Here is an 11,662-nt window from a genome sequence, read left to right on the forward strand (position 1 = left end):
TTGCCAGGCCACAGAGGAAGAGAATGCAACAGTACTGAAGAAACTTGATAGTCTGGGGTCAGTTGGTAAGGGAGAAGGGATCCCCCTTTCTGAGGATGAGGGAACTGGTATAGCAGGGAAGAAGGGGGAAAACGAGGGAGGCTATGATCAGGATGTGAAATGAATAAGTTAGCTTTTAGAAAAGCTAAACACACACACACACACACAAAGGTGGTAGAAGAGGAAAACCAAGATTGCTGTTTGGTAAAAGCCTGATGACAAGAGATCAAACCCACAGTGAAAATAGAGAACTCCAGATAGTGGTCCGCTGACCTTCACATGGGTACACGGCATATGTACACCCACACACCCTTACATACACAACACATTTTCAAAAAGAGAGACAGGAGGGAAAGAAAGGAGAGATTGTGGGAGCGCAACCTTGGCGGAATGTGGGTCTCTAAGCTCTCAATTTGGACTTTTGGCTCTCATGACGCCCCACAGATGTTCCTTTCTAGACACAATTCCCACAAAATAATATAGCTGAAAACGAAAACTATAGAACTTTCTGAGAGGAAAAAGGAAGGAAAAGAAGCAGGAGGAAGAAAAAAAAAACAAAAAAAAAAAAAAAAACAAAAAACACTTGTCAACCAGATTCTGAAGTCAGCCTGGTCCTCAGCAGTCCCTGGATCCATCCTCCCTCTCCTTCAGCTACCAGAGCACAAGGGCTCGGCTTACAGCATCCACTCCAGTTCCACACACACACACACACTGCTGCACACACACACCCCAAGCAGAGGAAGTATCCAGAGTAATGGGTTGAGATCCACCAGCCTTTTCTTAATCATCTCCCTGTCACTTACTAGGTTTCTGACCCCAGGGGAGGTGCTATATTCCCCTAGAGCTCAGTGGCTTTATTCCTAGAAAGGAAATAGTATTTAGGTCCCAAGGTAACTGAAAGATGGTGTGTTTTCTACAGGGAAAAGAATAAATACCTGGAATGTGCCAATACTTCTGCTACAGTTTGGGTTATAAATGTCACCCAAAAGACCAATATACTAAAGGCCTGACCCTCTGGGAGGTGGTTGAAAATATGAGGGGTCTACAGAAAGACTTCCCCAGGGAGCCTCCTTTCCCCTCCTCTCCTTTCCCTCCCTCATTCACAATGTAAATGATTTTGCTCCACTATGTGCTTCAACGTGATATACTGTCCTGCCACAGGCCCAGAGCACCAGAGCCAACTCATCATGGACAAGACCTCCCAACTGTGAGCCAAGCACATCTTTTCGCATTATAATGATTTCAAGCATTTTATTTTAGTGACAGAAAGCTGAGTAATACAGCTTCTAGCACACACACACACATACACACTGGAGAGAGAGATCATTATTCCCATGAGAAGAGGAAACAGCCTAAAGGCAAAATTTAATATATAGAAGAGTAACTGGACCCCTGCCTCTGACTCTTCATTTACTTACAAGGAGTAAAAGAGCATGATTGCTTCCTTCACACCAATAAGAGTGGCATATTTCCTGAGACAAAAGTAAAGTTTAGTTGCTTCCCTTTAAACTTGCTTCCTGTCCCCCCATGCCAGTCTCTCCTTCCAAGCAATGACCTAGTATCTCCTGTACTAGTGCTACAATCCCAGATAATGTGTCAGCTCAGTGGTGCTCAAACAGCACAGCCCCAGCAATTCAAGAAGACTTAAAGATACTGTCAATTATACTCTGTGGGCCAGGAAAACAGCGGTCATTTGGCTGAATTTTATTGAAAGTGACTGTGAAGCTGAAGTCACATCTCTGCAGAGGATGTCAACTACAACCAGGCCAAAAGAAAAGAAAAGGGGGGGGGGGAAATAGTTGCATTTTAGTAGGTGACAGTGGGAAGTAGGATCTAAAGGGAATGTGCCCTGTGGTGGCTTCCCGGACTTGCACTTTAGTCATTCCAGTTTGCCCAGCCTATCCTGGAGGCCAGCCCTGGATGGTTCTGAAAAGCATGGAAAGCTAGAGAGTGCTCTGAAATCTTCAGCTGGACTGTTAGAGCACCAGGATCAGGGCCAAGGAGCTCCTCCCATCCATCCTGAAGCCTGGGAGCCATCCAAAACTACTCCAGGAACACTGACAGGTTCCAAGGAATCCTGCCCAGAGAATTAATTATGAAGAGGCCTCACGAGGGTGGCTCCTGTCCTTTCCAAGGGACCTGTTGGAGGTCAGGGCTGCAAAGGAGGTTCAGGATTGCCCTGGTTCAGGGCTCCTCAGGCAGAAGGGGGAGTGCCCAGTGTTTATTAAAAGATTAAAAAGATACCCTATGTACCTGGATAAGACCTAAAGATATCTTAGTAGGTGAAAAGCTCAATCAGAAAGGGCCATATAAAGTATAGTTCATTTATACGAAATCCATGGAGACTGGGTGATGGACCAGAAAGAATTGAGAAGTTACTGTCCATAGATGTAGGTTTTCTTTTGGAAATACTAAAAACATTGTTTCTTTCCAGAATTTAAAAAAAAAAAATGTGTGTAGTGTGTGTGTGTGTGTGTGTTTATGTGTGTGTGTGTTTATGTGTGTGTGTGTTTATGTGTGTGTGTGTGTACAGGTGTCCATGGAGACCAGAAGAGGCTGTCAGATCCCCTGGAGCTGGAGTTCAGGTTTGCAGGTTCTTGTGAACTGTCAGATGTGCCTGCTGAGAGCCAAACTCAGACCCTCTCTAGAGGACAAGTGGGTGCTTTTAACCACTGAGCCACGTCTCCAGGCACCTAAAATAATTCTTAATTTGTGATGTTGACTGCACATTCTAAATATACTAAAAGGCTTTGAGTTATACACTCTAACTGTGTGCCTTGTATCCTGGACCTAGCTCTCCGGGTTCCTACCCAGCACCCAAGAGCTCAGCACCAAGTCTGCATAATAACTCCAAACCAGAGCCCCGGGGAACCAAGGCTACTCTAATGAGTCACAGGAAGGTTTCTCTTGATGGAGACCTAAGCTGCCCTAGCTCCTGCCCGTGCACACTGTATGATAAAGCCCAACTTCTGCAAATGTCTCGGGTGCCCAGAAGCTGAATGCAAGGAGGCTTAAGGCAGGAAGGAGTTCGCAAAACAAAAGGAAGAAATTTAAGTAAAGATAGTTCTTGCAACATCTTAGCCTGGTAGTTCTTCTCAAAGCAGCAACCCGGAGCCATGCAGCACTCTCCTGTCTGTGAGCGTTGCGTGGCTGCTCCCCTTTCCGAGAAGAGCCTGGCCCACAGCTGCCAGAATGCGCAGCCCTGCAATGATTGCCTGGGTGAGTTGGCTCCGTGGGCTGGTCTCCCAGTCCACCGCCAAACAGAATCAATGTTGTGCTCTGTGCATACACATTGCTTCCAAACAGATCCCTAAGCCTCTACCAAATGAACGTGCTGGAGGCACCACTGTGGAACAAGCACAATGCACCTAGTTCCTGCCCATCTCCCCAACCCCCGCGCGCGTCCACCTCACACAGACACCGTGGTGGAAATCCCCAGAGAGAAACGGAGGGCTCCTTCGCTGTCAGCACACCAGTCTGTCACTCAGCGCCTGCAGTCTCTCTCTCTCTCTCTCTCTCTCTCTCTCTCTCTCTCTCTCTATCTATCTATCTCTCTCTCTCCCTCTGCCCTATGGTCCCCAGAGAGGCATCTATCTGGTGCACGATCTCACCCCTAAGGTCCTCCGGCCATCCCGCGGGCACACGTGCAGTGGACATTCCTGGAAACCGCATTCCTCTGCAGGTGGCTCACTCTCTCTGAGGTTCTGTCTTCACCTATAAACTATACAAAGCCTAGCGGAAGAACAGGAGAGAAAGACGAACTGACCTGTGCAGGGCAACGATCTCAGCCCAGGTTGGGGACTTCTTGGCGCCTAGAGAAGGTTCGCCGCCAGTTGGTTCTTAGAGGACCACTGCCCTGGCTCGCTTCCCTCAGAGCACCCTTTCTTAATTAGCTTCTCTTTCCTGCCGCTCACTGTGTCCTCTCCCTGTCCCTCTCCCGACGCCTCCTCCCCTACAGAGCTCCCCCTCGCCTCCCACCCAGGATCAGATAAGAGGAAAGCAAAAGCTGCGCGAGCCGATTATAAAGCCAAAGGTGGCGGCGGGGGGCGGGAGGTGGGGAGACAGACCCCCACTTTCCCTCCTCCTCTCCAGCATCCCCGCCCCACTCCAGTTGCCGAGGAGCCAGCCCCACGCCTCCCAAGTTCCCCCCACAAGCCCTGGCAGCCGACCCAGGTGCGCGTGGCAGCCTGGTGCAGAGCGCATATGGCCACCAGCCTGGTCCCTGCTAATCAGTGGCCTGTGCCTCCAGATCTTAATTAACCAGTGCCCCGGGTCACTTTGGGAGATCTCCCGCACTCCTGGTTTCATTCCAGGCTCCATCCCGAAAGATTAGTCTTGCCTTCCTACGGGAGAGGGAGACCTACTTGCCCTTGCTAATCAAGTCCTACCGACCAGCACAGCAAGGTCGCCACGGGAAGAATTTTATGTTCAGGGGAATCAACTGGAAGAACACCTCACTGAAGGCTTTTCTTGGTCGTGAAAGCAAAATATGGACAGTTTTGTGCGATCGGACCTGCGGATTTCCTTTCCCCAAACTCAGAGATTATGGTCAGTAGGTTTGAGCTGATCCCAGAGAGCCATCCTCTCCCAGAATCCTAGGGGCCTAGTCCGTGTAGGCCACACCCTTTGAGAAGAAGTCCTGCCCTAGGAGGAGAACAAGACGCGCTCCAGAGTTCTGGGTCGTTGGGGACCTGGGCCTGAGTTCTCGCCCCCCTGGGCGCTCTTTTAAAAGTCAGCTTCCTGCTCTTGTGTCAAAAGCCCAGATGTCCAACTTCACACTAGAAGAGAAAAAGATCAAAACGAGTGTGACTTCATCACTTCCAAGAGCAAGCTTTAGAGAAGAGTAAGAGACAATCTCATTAGGTTCTCGAACCGGCCTCCAAAATGCCCTTCTGGGAGCACAGGCGGGGATGCTCCAATGTCTAAGTGGTTTCCTAGACCTTCCAAACTTCCAAGCTGCCGTTCGTTCTGTTGACCTCTCTGCTCAGTTTCTGAGTTTCACCTTGGAGTGAAAACGGCGACTACAGCCTGATCCCAGACTGGTATCAGAACTGGCTTCAACTCCGCCGAGAGCGAGGCTGCTGCTGTGGCGCGAAGTTGCTTCTGCGCTTCATTGAACGCAATTCTCCGGGGTCCCCCAGCAGCCTTCCCTTTCTGCAGACCGGCGGCGCCAAGCCCAGCACGCGGGACTGCCGGGGTGAGAGCGCCACCTGACGTCTTCTTGGGAACCTGGAAACAGGCCTGTCTGACAAACAGCCTGAAATTAAGAAGTGTTGTTCCTTGGTTATCTATTCTTTCCAATGCCTTACTCCTCAAATGTCTATTAGGATCCCATTTTAATAATGCACCAGGGTTCCTGTGACCGCTGTAAATCTCCTTCTAACTCCCCTGGGGGAGGTAGTTACCAGTTGGCACAGGGTTGGAGGGAAGATACGGGAGGAATAATGTATTATTTAATTATGAAACATGGAGGATGAAAGACTCTCTGATGAGCATAAAACAAGAAATACATCTCTAAGTATGCACAACAGTTGTTTAATTAGACTTTCAACATAAAGAGCTAGTCGGAGGATTCCGTCTATTGGGTGCCTGCTGATCATTTGGATTCCCAGAACCCACATAAAACCAGGCAAAGCTGTTGGCTCAGACCTACAACCCCAGTAGTTAAGCGGGCTTTGACAGGCGGACCCCTGGGCCTCTCTGGCCAACCACTCTAGCCTTAATGTCGAGATTCAGGTTCAGTAAGAGACTCAGTCTCAAAACATAAGGTGGAGAATTGATTGAGGAAGACACCTGACCTCAAGCTGTGGCCTACGGGCGCGCGCACGCACGCACGCGCACACACGCTATGGTTTGTATTCATTTAATAGCCCAAACAAAATGTTACTTTTTTATTCTAATCAACTCTCCTTCATCTCTTTAATTTCAGATATATCTGTTTTCCTGGGAATGTCATTGTTTCATTTCACTGTGTATATGAAATGTGAAATTCATATAATGTGAAAAATATTTCACATTTTCTATAGGTTCGTCTGCTGGTGAATATTAGCTGTTTGCTCATTTTTTTTTTAAATCTCATTGCATACTCACTCTAAAGCTAGAAGAAACAATATTGCTGCACGCGATGTTCCTCCAACATCCAAAGGAGTTCAGCAATGCAACTTAGTGCACATTAAGATAGTAAAATGTTCCCATGTGGTTGCTGTCTAACTTCCGCTCCGCAGCCCTGAAGGGCTTCTTCGCCATCTTTCTGGGACCATGATCATGACCTCCCTTTGACCCAGCAACTGAGGTGGGGGCTTAAGATGCCCCCTCACCTTGCTGAGCTTCAGGCCTCTGTTCTGATTTAAATTGCCCCTGTGATACTGGTTGTTCACTGTCTTGAATAGCAGCCTTACCCAGTTCTCCCGAACACTTGTTCCTTCCTGTCTCTGCTGTGAGCAGCCCTCTCTACGCCAGATTTGATTTCTCTTCCTGCTAATGGGAGAACTCCAAACAAGGCTGCTTTCAGCTGAGCAATCCTGAGGAACACAGGGATATAAAAAAAACTTGCCCAGGTTCACCCGGAGTCATCAGAAAGTCAACACTAGACTTTAACTGTTTTAACTCCTGGGTCTGAGCTTTTATTATTGTGATGGGCTGACGCCTTCCAAATAATATGTGTGATACCTTCCATGTTTTTACAAGGTTTTGCTTTACCCAAGGCATTCAAATTTCAGGTCATTATCCCACTTTAGTACATTAACTCTGCAAGATTCAAATCTCTCCAGAGGTTCAACTGATGCTGACTCATTCTGTGGCACTATAGTCCTCTTCTTACAATCACCATTCATACCCTTGAACAAGCGAACATCTTTTCAACTCTATAGCTCAGATCAAAGTCATGACATTAATAGCAGCCAAGCTTTTCATGTGTGACAGCATGCTGTCAGGGCGTGCACGTTACATAAAAGGTTCTATTCATAGCACAATTGTGCTAGAGCAGGCCTGCAATTATGCATGGGCCAACCCCCCTTCACTTTCCAGTGAATTAGCTACCCTGTTCAAATCCTCCCCCCAAAGTAGCAAATATTGCAAGGCCATTGTCATATAACAAGAAGCCAAGACTCTCTGCAATCATAATATTATCATAAGAAGATTCCTCACTCAGAGCCTTTAATTGTAACCATGCTCTAAGAGCCATGCTCATTTGGCTTATTTTTGTCTATTTAGTCATTATTTTACTAAAATAATTCAGGATTATTGGAGAAGTTGTTCAGTTGGTAGAGTGCTTACTTAGCATGCGCAAAGACCTGGGCCGAATCCCCAGCATCAAATAGCTTGGGCAAGCTGGAACACATGTGTAATCCAAGCCCTTGTGAGACAGAGACAGGAATATAGGTTCAAAGTTATTCTTGGCTATACAGCAAGTTTGAGGTCAGTCTGGCCAGTCTGTCTCCTTAAAGTCAGTAATGCTGAAAATGTGTAAAGTGTAAATGGTGCTATCTTGTTCTACTGAAATGATATCTTTTACTCCTCCATTTCACCTGACATTTTCAAATCTCTAGATTTCTAAATAACATACATGTGTTGATTTTTTTTTTTTTTTTGTCAATTTGGCACAAGCTAGAATCATTTTGGAAGAGGGAACCTCAATTGAGAAAATGTCCCCACCGGATTGGCCTATAGGCAAGCATAAAGGACATTTTCTTGATCAATGATTGATAAGGACATGTAAGCCAAAATGAACCCTTTGCTCCCCAAGTTTTTTTTCCCCTGAATATTAGATTTGTCATTTTTTAAAGGTAGAAGACAGATACTGTCATGAAGTGTGTCAACAGAGGTCAATAGCGACTCAATGCATTGCTCATAGTAGGGCCTTACAAAAGCTTGCCAGCTTCCCTTTATTTTAACAGGAACCAAGAGAGAGTTTCAGTTGGATGAGGAGATCAGCTTGCTTTGTCATTTTCTATAAGCCCTCCATTATAAGCCTCCTTCAAGGACACAGATGTGGCCACATCAGCTCTGGCATAAAGCCTCACAAAGTCTTTGCCATGTTAATCTGAATAAATTTAGACAGTTGTGCCCCGTGTGGTTGTCATTGGGTATCAGGCTTCTTTGTATGTTTAGCTTGAATGATGAGTAAATCCAGGGATCACACAGACAGATCACAGTTGTCTGGGATGGTTTGGAGAAGCACATAGCAGGGGGCAGGGAACCTGGCCAAGCAAAGAAAACCACAGAGATGCACCTCTTTGAAATGAGGAAGCAGTACCAAGGGCTGGGTTGCACCATAAGAGTACACGTGAGCAACCCGTATGGTCCTGGAAGGAGTCAAGAGAAAAGGTCAGAGCAGTAGCTGGCTCTGCTCACCTCCAGTTTTATAGCTAGCAGCACATAGTAGAGAGAGGTCTTGGGACTTTGTGTAAGAAGGTGAGCGCTCAGCAGAACAACATGGTCAGCTCTCAGGAAACCCTCTCAAACTTGCAGATCAGATATTCTCATGTGCTCCCTTGTGGAAACCTTACTTCTCAGAGCAATAATGAGAGTATTTTCATGTGATATCTTATGTGCTTTAGGAAATAAGCAGTCACAAATGATCCTCCCCATAAACATGTGCCTATAGGAAGAGCACAGAGTATTCTCCACTTGGGGGCAGGAAAAAAAAATGGAAGCACAAACAAACTAAATTGGGTGTGGTGATGAATTCCTGTATCCCAGTGATGTGAGAGGCAGGGGTGTAGAGGATCACAAATCTGAGACCATCCTGAATAACATGATGAGACCTCATCTTAAAAATTAAATATAATTTAAAGGAGAAAATGTTACTTTGTGACCATATGGTAGATTCCCAGAAAGTAAGGCCTCAACAATTAGGTGGTCAACTCTCTAGAATCTGATTGGTTCTGCAAGGAAAACAAACATTTCACTTAGAATTTAGAGGCAGACCCAGGTCCTTCAAGGGGTGGATACATTCCTTCCCTTGAAGCAGCTTGTCCAGGGACCCAGCCCTAAACTAAGGAAGAAATGCCTACAAACCTCCCAGGAAACAACCTTGCCAAGTCTGATCAGTCAGCACGTGAGATAATGAAATAATTTATGGCAGCGTGTGATGATGGAATTGAACAAGATTGGAAAATCTTTCTGCATGGATCAAAAAATGCATTTTTAACCAAGAGAGTTCAAGTCAGTGACTGAAGGGGGGCACCTGAAGCAGAGCCACTTAGCTACTGGGTTCAACTAAGAATCATTAGCAATGCAGCAGGAACTTCCAGTAAATCATTCTGTTGCCACACGTGGGGATTTTAGCAAGCCTAAATCTGAAGGAATATGGTTTGTGTGTTTACAAGACTGAACTGCACAATTAAAATGGCTGCCAGTCATCACCACTGCAGGTTATCTCAAAAAAAAAAAAAGATTGGCTTGGATGACCTTACACATTCTTTCCTTTTTATTTTTCAAATACAAATTGATGATGTATTCTGTTTTCCCAAACTTCGTTGTCCAACAGCAGCTACCTCTACACACAGTTAATCTGGCTAAATTGTTCCCCACCCCTGTTCCTACAATCTACCCAGGAAAGGGTCTGTTACACCCTCAAATCTACATTTTCACAATAAATTTAAACTCCCTTATTGAGTCTCAAAAAACCCATCGACAAGACAAATTCTTAAAAAGCTGTAAAATTATTTTTCATCTGGAATTAAATTTCTTATAAGGAAGTAATGAAAGCCGGACGCAGTGATGTGTGCCTGTAATCCAGCACTCAGGGAGGCAGAGACTGGCAGAACTGTGAGTTTGAGGCCAGCCTAGTTTATAAAGTGAGTCTAGGACAGCCAGGGCTATACAGAAAAATCCTGTCTTGAAAAAAAGAAAAGGAAATAGTGACTGAGAGCCTGGTATTTCAGCCAGAGGACACACTGGCACAGTAATAGGATCATCCTCTGCAAAGTATTAGGGATGTTATCAATTCTATTTCCTGCCTCCAGGCAAGACACCATCTAAGCCATTTCAACTCCTCAGACTATCCCCAAGATTCTGGAAGGATCCCAGGAGAGCCACAGCCTTTCCTTACATTCACAGCCTCTTTACCAGAGAAAGCTTTTCATTTCCAGAAATCAAGTAGCTCTATAGAATACTAAGTCTCCACCCATATGAGTTTTCCCAAACACCAAAGCAAACTAATGGGGTTTTAAATGCACAAAAAAGTGTGTTTTTAAATCCTTTTTTTTTTAAGTTTTATTATTTATACAGTTGTGAGCCACCATGTTGTTGCTGAGAATTAAACTAAGGACATTTTAGGAAGAGCAGCCAGTGCTCTTAACCTATGAGCCATCTCTCCAGCCCCCAAAAGTGGGTTTTATGTTAAAGCTGGTAAATTATTAAGAAAAAAATGCTATTGAGAATCACCATTTCTCTTAAGTATTAAAATGTTTTGTTTCTAATATACATCTCAATAGATTTTAATATTTTACCCAATAATATGTTTAGTATGGAAAATTATAAAACGAGAAATAAAAGAATCACATGGAATTCAACCCCTTAGGCAGACACTAGTAGTCTTACATAAAGTAATTTCCTCTACATATAAGGAGCTCAAAATATTTTATAATGATGAGCTCACACTTCAACAATTTTATGACTTTTTATCACTGGTGACTATTAAGGTATCATTATCTATTTATAAATAGATGTCTATACCATTATTTAAATTGAGCATACATCAATTGTACAGTATGATAACTTTCATTATGACAGTTTCAAATATATAACATACTTTATATTTTTTTTTCTAATTTAAAATATATTTTAACAAATTAATTTTGCTGTTCTGTTTTACTTTTTGAAACAGGTTCTCAGAGGCTGAGGATATGGGGGCAGTATGCTTGCCTAGCATGCACAAGGTTCTGGATTTAATATCAAAAAATGAAAGAAAAACATGGGAAAGAAAGAAGGGAGGGAAGAGGTAGAGAGGGAAGGAAAAATGAGGAATGGGAATGAAAGGAAAACAGATTCTTGTTTAGTCCAGGCTGGCCTTGTTGAACTGACTATATAGCTGAGGCTCACCTTGAATTCCTGATCTTCAGACTTCCTTGTCCTGGTGAGCTCAAGGCTTGAGTTCAACCTCCATATGGAAAAAAAGAAAGATGAGAGAAAGCCAGCAGAAATAAAAGAAGCAGACAATAGTGTTAAACCTGCAAAGACTGCACAGTAAGATTAATGAGCACATGAACTGAGATAAAAAGTCTGGTCTTCAGATCTCCTTGTCCTTGGTTTGTGCTACCATGCCAAGCATTAATATGTATTAGACTTTGATGTAACCACAGTAGGCTAGCCTGAGTATTCCTTACAACTATTCCACAAAAACAACCCAAAACCTGTAAATAGATTTAAGTGAAAGATCTCAACATACCCTGGAAATTGGCCTTTGTTTGACAGCCTTTCAAGTTCAAGGCTAAGGACCCCACCCAATGAATTTAGGAGACCTCCACTGAGAGCTGGCCACCTGTGAGGCTCCACCCACCAGGGCCTGATAAGGCCATTCTGAACACACAATAAAGAGGGAAAATGAGTGCTGAGAGATCTTTTTCCTGGTAGATTTATAACCTTAAGAGCTTGGGGTAATGGATCAGTCAATAACATA

The 11,662-nt window shown here is 44.6% G+C and overlaps 1 protein-coding gene across 3 annotated transcripts in view; it reads right to left on the reverse strand.

Annotated features, from left to right (window-relative positions):
• Col14a1 (collagen type XIV alpha 1 chain) overlaps positions 1-3,947 on the reverse strand; it is a 220,025-nt gene extending 216,078 nt beyond the window's left edge. For all 3 annotated transcript variants that reach the window (XM_055626634.1, XM_055626633.1, XM_055626635.1), the window contains exon 1: positions 3,806-3,947. The gene's annotated coding sequence lies outside the window, so the exon portion shown is untranslated. The remainder of the gene's footprint in view (positions 1-3,805) is intronic.
• Between the last annotated feature and the right edge of the window lie 7,715 nt (positions 3,948-11,662).

This window comes from Psammomys obesus, unplaced genomic scaffold (genome assembly GCF_907164565.1).
Source record: "Psammomys obesus unplaced genomic scaffold, mPsaObe1.curated_primary_1811, whole genome shotgun sequence".
NCBI classification, from domain to species: Eukaryota; Metazoa; Chordata; class Mammalia; order Rodentia; family Muridae; genus Psammomys; species Psammomys obesus.